We start from the raw sequence: 9809 nt of genomic DNA on the forward strand, positions 1-9809 counted from the left end.
GTGCAGGCTTTTTTTTTATTGTGAAAGAAAAAAAAAATTTTGTTTTTTTTTTTTTTTATTAGAAAATTTTTTGTTCTTTGTTTTGTATTTAAACTTTTTACTTCGAAAAGTAAAAAGGAATTGTGCTACGTGCCGTGCATTATATTAGGGTGTCCTTAATTGAAAAATTTTTATTTCCGTAATTTTTTTTTTTTTGTTACTTATTTTATTTTTGTTTTTATTTTTATTTCGATAAAAACGGGTGTATGCAATGGAATTGGCAGCGATTTTGTTTAATTTAAGTAACGTTGCCTTTGCCATTGTACTATCCTTTTTTTCGTTTCTTCGCACGAAAAATAAAAAATTATGTTTATGTGAGCACCCTTATATATAATGCATTAGGCAAAAAGAACAAAGGAAATATTTATTTGAGGGAAATTTCATGATGTAATATGTGGTTTGCGAAACCCCGAACTTTTTTTTTTGATTGCTTAAGTAGACCCGAAATTTTTTTCTTTCATGATTCCATGCAGTCCAATGCACATAGTCATTGTGTATATGCCTGTGCACATGTTTTCGGTGGCGACTACCTGATAACCTCAATTTGTAGTGAGTGTGTAAAAATCGCATTAAAAAATTGAAAACTTAATAATAAAAAGTGTTCATCAATTCTAGAAAAATATTGTTGCTTTTATAAATGAAAATCACCACCCATGTGCGCAAGCATGTATGTACATGTACATATGTAATATTAGGCTGCATCAAAAAAAAGAAATTTTTGTTTCCACTATGAGTTTGTTGAAGTTGCTTCGTTTTGGTTAGGAGAAGTTTTGATGTTGTGTGGAGATTTTGTAACTCCAATTGTAGCATTACTGCTGAAGATTAGGGTTTGACGTGTTTTCGGTTTCCGCGGTATAGGGTGGTAGTAATATTAGTTTGAGAAGTGGTCTTGTTACTTGCCCCCTTTCAGTCCTTATATCCACAACGCGCACCCGGTTGTCTGAACCAGGGTGTAACCTTATCACACGCCCCAATCTGCATTCGTTGGGAGGAAGATTGTCTTCCCGTATAACCACCATATCTCCGACTTGCATATTTGATTTAGGATGCTTCCATTTTATCCGTAGTTCCGAAAGATATTCTGAGTTCCATCTTCTGCAGAAGTTTTGATGTAATGCTTTGAGTTTCTGCCAGCGATTGACTATTGAGGCATTATTTTCATTAACGCTGATTTCCGCTGGTGCTAATAGGTGTCCTCCAATCAGAAAGTGTCCTGGTGTTAGAGGCTCAAGGTCAGATGGTTCATTTGAAGCGGGGCTAAGAGGGCGAGAATTGAGACACGACTCAATTCTACATAACAATGTGTTAAATTCCTCAAAAGTGAATTTTTTGTTTAAGGCCACTTTTTTGAAGTGGCTTTTAAAGCTTTTCACTCCCGCTTCCCATAGTCCTCCCATGTGTGGAGCTCCTGCTGGTATGAAATGCCAATTTAATGCCTGATGGGAATATTTTGACAGGATTTGGTTTCTTGCATCGGCAAGAAATTCCTTAAATTCAGTTTTTAATACACGTGATGCACCGACAAAATTTGTTCCATTGTCCGAATAAATGTTTCTTGGACATCCTCGTCTAGCTACGAATCTTGAAAGAGCGGCTAGAAACGAGGAAGTGCTCAAATCAATAGTGGCTTCTAAATGTATGGCCTTAGTAGAAAAGCAAACGAACAGACAAACGTAACCCTTTGAGGTACGACACCCGCGCCCACTGTAACTCTTAATATCGAAAGGCCCTGCGAAATCTACCCCTGTATTGGTAAATGCACGCGAAAATGTGGTGCGTTCTTAAGGTAGAATTCCCATGAGCTGATTTTGCGATCGTTTCTTGAAGATCGTGCAGATCTTACAATTATGAATTACGGATCGTATCATGGTTTTAACTTTTGGAATCCAGTATTGAGTTCTAATGATGCGCAGCATTAATTGGTTTTCACCATGGAGAGACATTTCATGGACAAACTGAACATACAGACGTGTAAACCTACAATTGTACGGAAGTATTATGGGATGGCGTTCAGATTCGGTAGTATCTTTGGATGCACCAAGTCGTCCACACGTTTTCACTACTTCGTCATCATCGAGATATGGAGTGAGCGAAAGTATTTCGCTTTTAGATCCAATTGGTGTTTTGGATTGCAAACTTGAAATTTCTGATCCGTAATATTGCTTCTGAGCAAGTTTTATTAAACGGGTTGTTGTAGCTTTAATTTCATCTGAGGAAATTAAATAAGATTTATGTTGACTACAATCTTTCGTTTTAGAATGCGAAGAATTAATGTTGGTAGATCAGCCTGAAGCACAGGACCAGGAAGAAGAACATCGTTCAGGCTGACACCATTTGAAGAGCGTGAATAAGCATGAAAACTACTCTAACTTTGGTAGAGATGCTTTCTTCTTTTATTACTGCATGATCTGGTAAATAGTAATTATCGACTGCATTGGCCGATTGAATTGAATCTAATTTTGACATATGCCCCATAGTCTCGTATTCTAGTATGACTCTATTGTACTCTTTCTGTAAATCGAGATTTTTTTTAAGTCGGGTTTCATTTTTATAGAATTGAGAGCACGCTATTCTTAATGATGGACCTAAATTTATCTCTCCTGGGAATTCTGACCTGAAAGGAAGCGACACAATGTATCTTCCGTCAGAATTCCGGTGCGTTGTACGTTGATACAATTCCTCACAAAATGTATCTTCTAATGTGGAGGCTTTAGCTTTCGGCGTGTCTTCGAGCTCCCAAAATGACCTTCGCTGCTTGTCTAAAGCCACTTCATTGTAAAAGGATACCCGATTATGATTGGTTGGACTGGCTGCATCAGCAGTCAGTATCCAACCAAAGACAGTTTCTTGAGCTAAAATAGTGCTAAGAATATTTTTTTGATACCGTCTAATATGATTTGCGGATAAATATCCCCGCCCAGAACAAGATCAACTGGCTCATTCACGAAGAACCGTTTATCCGCAAGCACGAGATAAGGGAATGCTTGTTGTGTTAATGCACTAACATCGCATGTTGGCAAATTACCTGTCAAATGGGGTAGAACTAGAACTAATGCGTCAATAGAAATTAGTGGGTCAACTGGGGACCGCAACTGAATGGCGCATGCCTCTTTTACCTGCGCAGAAACTGAATTATTGATGCCCGAGACTTGAGCATGCATCTTTCGAGTTGGCAGGTTGATTCTTCGTCTGAGCCTTTCAGTGATAAAGAGCATTCAGATCCCGAATCTATGAGAGCTCTGGCCGAAAAATCTGTACCATTATAATGAATGGTGACGCGAGCTGTGCCTAGTAAAACCCCTTTACTGGTATTAATAAAATTAGATTTTACAGTAGTTTTATTTTGCTGCTTTTTTTGTTTTGCAGATTCATTTTGAGATTGAGCTTGCCTTGAAGTGCACGGTTGCTCATCTGATAAATCTGCTGAATTATTTACCTGTGTAAGTTTTGCCTTACTTGTCTGTAAATGCAGAAGGGTATTATGTCTTAAATGGCAGTTGCTGCAATTGTACGCACTTGTGCATTTTGACACTGAATGCCCCGATGACAGACAGTTTAGGCAGAAGTGATTTCTTTTTATGAAAGCAAGTCTTTCATTGGTGTTCAAATTTTTGAACTTTGAACACGCATAAATTTTGTGATCATTGCTTTGACACATTTTACAAGTGCCTTTAGCTACACTTGCTTGGAAAGCGCCAAGTTTCTTTGGGGGATGTTCAGAGGCCTGCTTTGAGTTTTGTACTCTTTGAGGTTTTGTCCTCTTTGTACCTCTTAAACCTGAGACTGATTCTAACGTTTGAAAACGATTTGTCAGGAATCGGTCCATATTCGCCCACTTGGAAGTTTCTGTCTTGTTTTCTACGGACTGTTCCCATAGCGAAAGGGTCACGTCAGGAAGCTTAGTTGAACATAAGTATGTAATAATTGGATTCCAATTAGATATGTCAATATGATGACTTACTAACGAGGATATGCAATTATTTATGTCCCTTTGTAATCTTTTTATTGAATTACTGCATTCAGTTTCGACTGATTGAAGGTTGAAAAGAATCTTTAATTGGGTGTTGACTAATATTCTCTTGTTTTCATACCTGTCGCACAAATTTTTCCAAGCTATATCAAAACCATCATTCGTCAATTCGCATTTCTTAACGATTTCTCTGGCTTCACCTTGGGTTTTTTGTATGAGATAATATAATTTTTGTACTGGCGACAGGCTTTTATTTAGAATATAAATGGCCGTGAACATGTCACGAAAAGTTGGTCATGACAAATAATCACCTTTGAATATATCGGTATCACAAGGTGCTAAGTGCAAGTTGCGTGGCGTGAAGGCAGCATCGTTTTCCTTATCTGCCTTTTCAAGTTTTTCTGCCAGGTCATTTATTTTTGTCATACACCGCACAAAAACAGTATAGCACGACTTATTTTTTTTTCTAATTGCCGTGACATTCTTCTCAGATATATTTTCGGATTGTAATAACGCATCAAAGGCTTCTCTAGCTTTTTCCCACATCGATTTCAACTCCTGCTGCTGAATTTTCAGCGAATTTTTGGAGTGTTCGCTAGTGGCTATGCTTGAAAATTCAATGTCGAACTCAATAATTGTGTCAACTAAGCGGTTATATGCTTCCATATTGCAAAAAGTTTAAAAATAGAGACAATGGATTTTTCAAAAATTTTAAGTACACAGAGACAGAATCTGTGGAATTACCCAATTTGCTAATATAAAAATTAAACAACGCTTTCCACCAACAAAGTGAACCCAACAAATTAAATAATATTCTAATAAGTTTAGTGTACTGATTACAAACGTAAATATTTATTTTGAAGGAAATAAAACTCAAAATTTAATTATGTTAAGAGTGAAAAAAAAAACAGTGGACTGTATGTAATATATATATACGTGTAAATATACGTGTTAAAACTAAAAGCAATTGCTCGCCAACCAACTATATGTATGTACGTGTGCGTGTATATATGTATGTAGCACAGTATTATTTGAATGCAAACGCAAATGAAAACCTGAGCAAAACTTGGAGGAAAAATGTTCCGTCCAGTAAATAAACGCTCAAATTAAATTTTGTCTGTTTTAAAAAGTGAATTTAATTAAAAACCGAGTGACTTTTGTGAAATTAATTTCTCTCAAATTCAACTGTGATGAACCAAACCCAAAAGTGAGGTTAATTACACAGTGCAGTGTTGTTGTTGTGGCTGTTAATAACAGAGAAGTGCGAGTCATATAAATGTAAATTGAATTAATTAAATTTGAAAAATTACTTGCACTTTTCTATTAAGTTATTCCCAAACACTGTTTGTACAAATATTTGTGTGCAATAATGCAACAGCGAAGACCCTTAAGCCGTGTCAAATATTATTTACCGTCGGCGGCAAGCAATATTTGATGGTCAAAAAGGCTATTTGTACAAATCAAATTTAATTTTGCTTTTGTTTCACAAGTCACTCGTGCACTTTTCACTTTCACTAATTTTTAATTTATTAACTAATGTGCTCACTGAAATAACCACGTACCTTTATATTTGTAGATGTGTCCTGATGAAGTGGATGAAATAATATATAAACAAATGGCTTTTATAAATTGCTGTGTTGTTGCTGCTGCCAATGGTCGCTTTAAATTCCCCACAAATAAAATACTGCTTCTGGAATACCCTCAAAATTGGTCGCAAGTACAACAAAATTTGAATTGCTGTTCTCGCAAAATGGTCGCTTTAATAATATTTAAACACTCGTGCTGTTGATGCCAAACTGGTCGCTGTGATGAAAAAACGGATTAAGGACCAATGTCTTGGCTGGGCCACAGCTCAGGGATGGTGCCGGTCAAGATATAGTGCAGAAAAGAACAAAAAAAGTTGGTATTAATATTCTACACACACAAGATATAAATTTAGAAACTTTATATAAAGAACAGCAAACTGATACATTTTTACAAAAAACAATTTCTGATCCAAATTCTAAAAATAATTTAAAAGAAATTCATATTCCAATTATTAATTTAAACATATGGTGTGATGTTTCTCTACAACCTTTTCGACCTTATGTTCCACATTCTATGAGAAGAATTATATTTGACAAAATTCACTCATTATCTCATCCAAGTATAAGAACAACTAGAAAATTAATTCAAAATAATATTATTGGCCTAACATGCGTAAAGAAGTTAACGATTGGACTTCATCTTGCATCAATTGTCAAAAATCCAAAATTTCAAGACATACTAAATCTCCTATCCAAAAAATTCAAATACCATCAGGCCGTTTTGAATATATTCATATGGATATTGTTGGACCTCTTCCAGTTTCAAATGAAAATTGTTATATTTTAACAATTATTGATAGATTTTCACGTTGGCGTGAAGCTTATCCACTTAAAGACATTTCAATAAATACTATAGTAAAAACTTTTATTCAAAATTATATACCACGATTTGGTATACTATTGAATATTATAGTAGATCAAGGTTCACAATTCACCTCAAAATTTTTTGCGGAATTAACTAAACTTTTAGGTTCTCATAAAATTCATACATCTCCTTATCATCCCCAAGGAAATGGCATGCTAGAGAGATTTCATCGAACTTTAAAAGCAGCAATTATAGCATCAAACGACTTCGTTCATTGGTCTGACATTTTACCATTCATTCTACTTGGTTTACAAAGTTCTATTAAAGAAGATTTAAAATGTTCATCTGCTGAACTTGTTTATGGCCAAACACTTAGAATACCTGGTGAATTAATTATTTCAAATAGTAATAAAGAACATGATTTTTCTAATGACGCTCTTCATAAAATAAGAGAATATTTTTCACTTGTTCGTTCTAAAGTTTTTCATCATAAGAAAGACAATTTTTTCGTTCCTAAACAATTAGAAAATTGTGAGTATGTTTTCGTTAAAGTTCTTCGTAAATCTAATTTAGAATCACCTTATGAAGGACCTTTTAAAGTTATCTCTAAGAAACACAAAACATTTCCAATTCAATACAAAAAATACTATTAAAAATATTTCAATTGATTTACTTAAACCAGCAAACATACTTATTAAAACTAATTTAAATACAAATACATTAAACACCAAAAAAGAAAAAAAGGTTACATTTAATATTAATTAATAATTTGTTTGTTTCAAATTTTCTTGGAGGGGGAGTAAATATAGTGTTAACTACTTTGTATTCTTTACTTTAATTTTTAAAATAATTTTTAATTGAGTTTTCATGTTAACTTAAAATTTTTGAATAACTTCAAAAAAACAAAATTCTAATTAGTTTGAAAATATTTATACTCAAAAGTAAATAAAATAATATGTCTTAAAATAAATATTTAAATATTTGGTTAACCACCAAACCATGCATATTTCAGTTTTTCTCATTTCTACACTAACAACACAATTGAGACATTTTGTCTCTATATTAATTTGTGTGACATGTAGATTTGTTTTTGTAAAGTTCTTCTTCGTTATCAAAGGTTTCACTGAGATTCGAACCGTGGATCACACGGTGAAACTGCAGTTGCCTTAACATTAGAAAATTACCTGCTGATGATTACGTTGGCGGTTTTCGAAATGGTTCCATCGCAATATGCCAGTAAATGTTTCTTTCTTTTCAGTTTCTCTTAGAAAACATAATAATTGAAATTCAATTATTATAAGCCGGTGTTAAGCTCATGAAGTCTTAAATATAAGTATAAACTGAACACACCATTAAACAAACAAACATAAATATGTAGCCCCTTGGCGAAACGTCGGGTTTATAAGTGAAGTTTAATCTTGCACTGTTCAAATATCTGACCATACAAGCCTATAGTAATTCTGAATTTAATAAAATCAAATTGGTCAGCAAAAATCGATCACACATAAATATGTAAAACTGAGCCCGAGTTTACAAAGCTTCTCATTCGCAACGAAGAAGAACTTTACAAAAATAAATCTACATGCCACACAAATTAATATAGAGACAAAATGTCCCAATTGTGTTGTGAGTGTAGAAATGAGAAAAACTGAAATAAGCATGGAAACAAATACCAGCAGGATAGCCTAGTAGTTAAGGCAACTGCAGTTTCACCGTATGATTCACGGTTCGAATATCGGTGAAACCTTTGATTACGTTGGTGGTTTTCGAAATGGTTAAATCGCAATATGCCAGTAAATGTTTCTTTCTTTTCAGTTTCTCTTAGAAAACATAATAATTGAGAGCCGGTGTTAACCTCATGAGTTCTTAAATATAAAACTTAAAATGTCACGACTAGACGGCAAATTCAGATTATTTAATTCAGTTGATAAACCAAATGCAATAATATAGTGTTCAAGTATATGTGATAAGGTCTCATAACTTAAGCCTGATATCTCTGCTAAAATTCAAAAACACTATAGATATTAATACAGATTCTGAAATTTACGTAAAATACCTTTAAAGTAAGCCCAATATTATATTTTTCCTATAAATCTATCAGAAGCTATGAAGATTTTTTGGCCAAACCCTTTATTCATATGGCAAAATATATATTTTGCAAAAGTGGGGGACTCGAAATCGGACTTAGAGCTTTGTTGTCTACAGCAATTTTTCTTAGAATCATTTGTAGATTACGTTTTTGCTATACTCCTGATGGAAAAAAAATCCATCCATACAATTTGACCCGCTCTAGTACCTATATACAGCAAAAACAAAAACGTAGGCATTTGGCTTCGTTCAATAGATAAACGCAAAAGAACAATAACAAAAACCGGTTAACGCACTTAGCACCTTAACCGTTAACGATAGAACCTTGAATCGAACTGTGCCTTAATCTACAAGTAAGTAGCTATATAGTGAAACAAAAAAAAAAAAAACTTTGAAATTTTTTTTGGTTCAAGAGATATACACAATAATCGGTTTGAATGTCAGTGGTTGTCAATAAACCGTTTATTACGTATATCTATTCACCCAAGCAAAATTCCAAAAAAAATTGAAATACGTAGGTACATACTTGTAGATTAATACACAATTCGATATACGGTTCCATGTGAACTGTGAATGGAAATGTGTTTAAGTCTACAAGTGGGTAGATATACAATCAAATAAAAAAAAATGTAAGATTTTTTTTTGGTTAAAGAGATATACACAAAGATAAGTTGGTAGTCAGCACTGATCGATCAAGCGATAAATCGTACGTAGCGATAGAACCTTGAATCAAATTCTTTATTAATCTACAAACAGGTGACTATATAATGCAAAGCAAAAGTTTATAATACCGTGCCTGATTGAAGAGATATAGGGAAATTAAGGCGCTGGGTCATTTGTGTACTGATAAATTCCTATTTTTGCCATGAAGGGTTAATGATGGAACTTCGATTCAAACAACGTTTTAATCTACAAATAGGTAGCTATGTAACGCAAAAAAAATTTGAGAAAATCTTTCTGGGTTCAAGAGATATAAAGCAATTTAGGTGACGGGTCATTTGTGTGTGAATGATGGAACTGTATATCGAATTGTGTATTATTCTACAAGAAGAGTTTCCACTTTAAGACATCCGTTTTAAAAAGGCTTCTGTTGAGGACATGAGTCCCAAGTGAACCCAATTCAATCAACCAGAAGTCATGTTTTATAATTATGTATTTATTGCGTGCGGCCGGCAAGCCTATTTTGATGATATCTTAAAAATGTATATGATAGTAATATAACAGTCCTTTGAAATGTTTGTCTAATCCCGCTCTAATTTGTCTTTTTTGCCTAACATCATCACAGTCCATTTTCAATTATCGCCGCGACCACATCGCTATA

This window comes from Eurosta solidaginis, chromosome X, assembly GCF_040869045.1.
Source record: "Eurosta solidaginis isolate ZX-2024a chromosome X, ASM4086904v1, whole genome shotgun sequence".
NCBI classification, from domain to species: domain Eukaryota; kingdom Metazoa; phylum Arthropoda; class Insecta; order Diptera; family Tephritidae; genus Eurosta; species Eurosta solidaginis.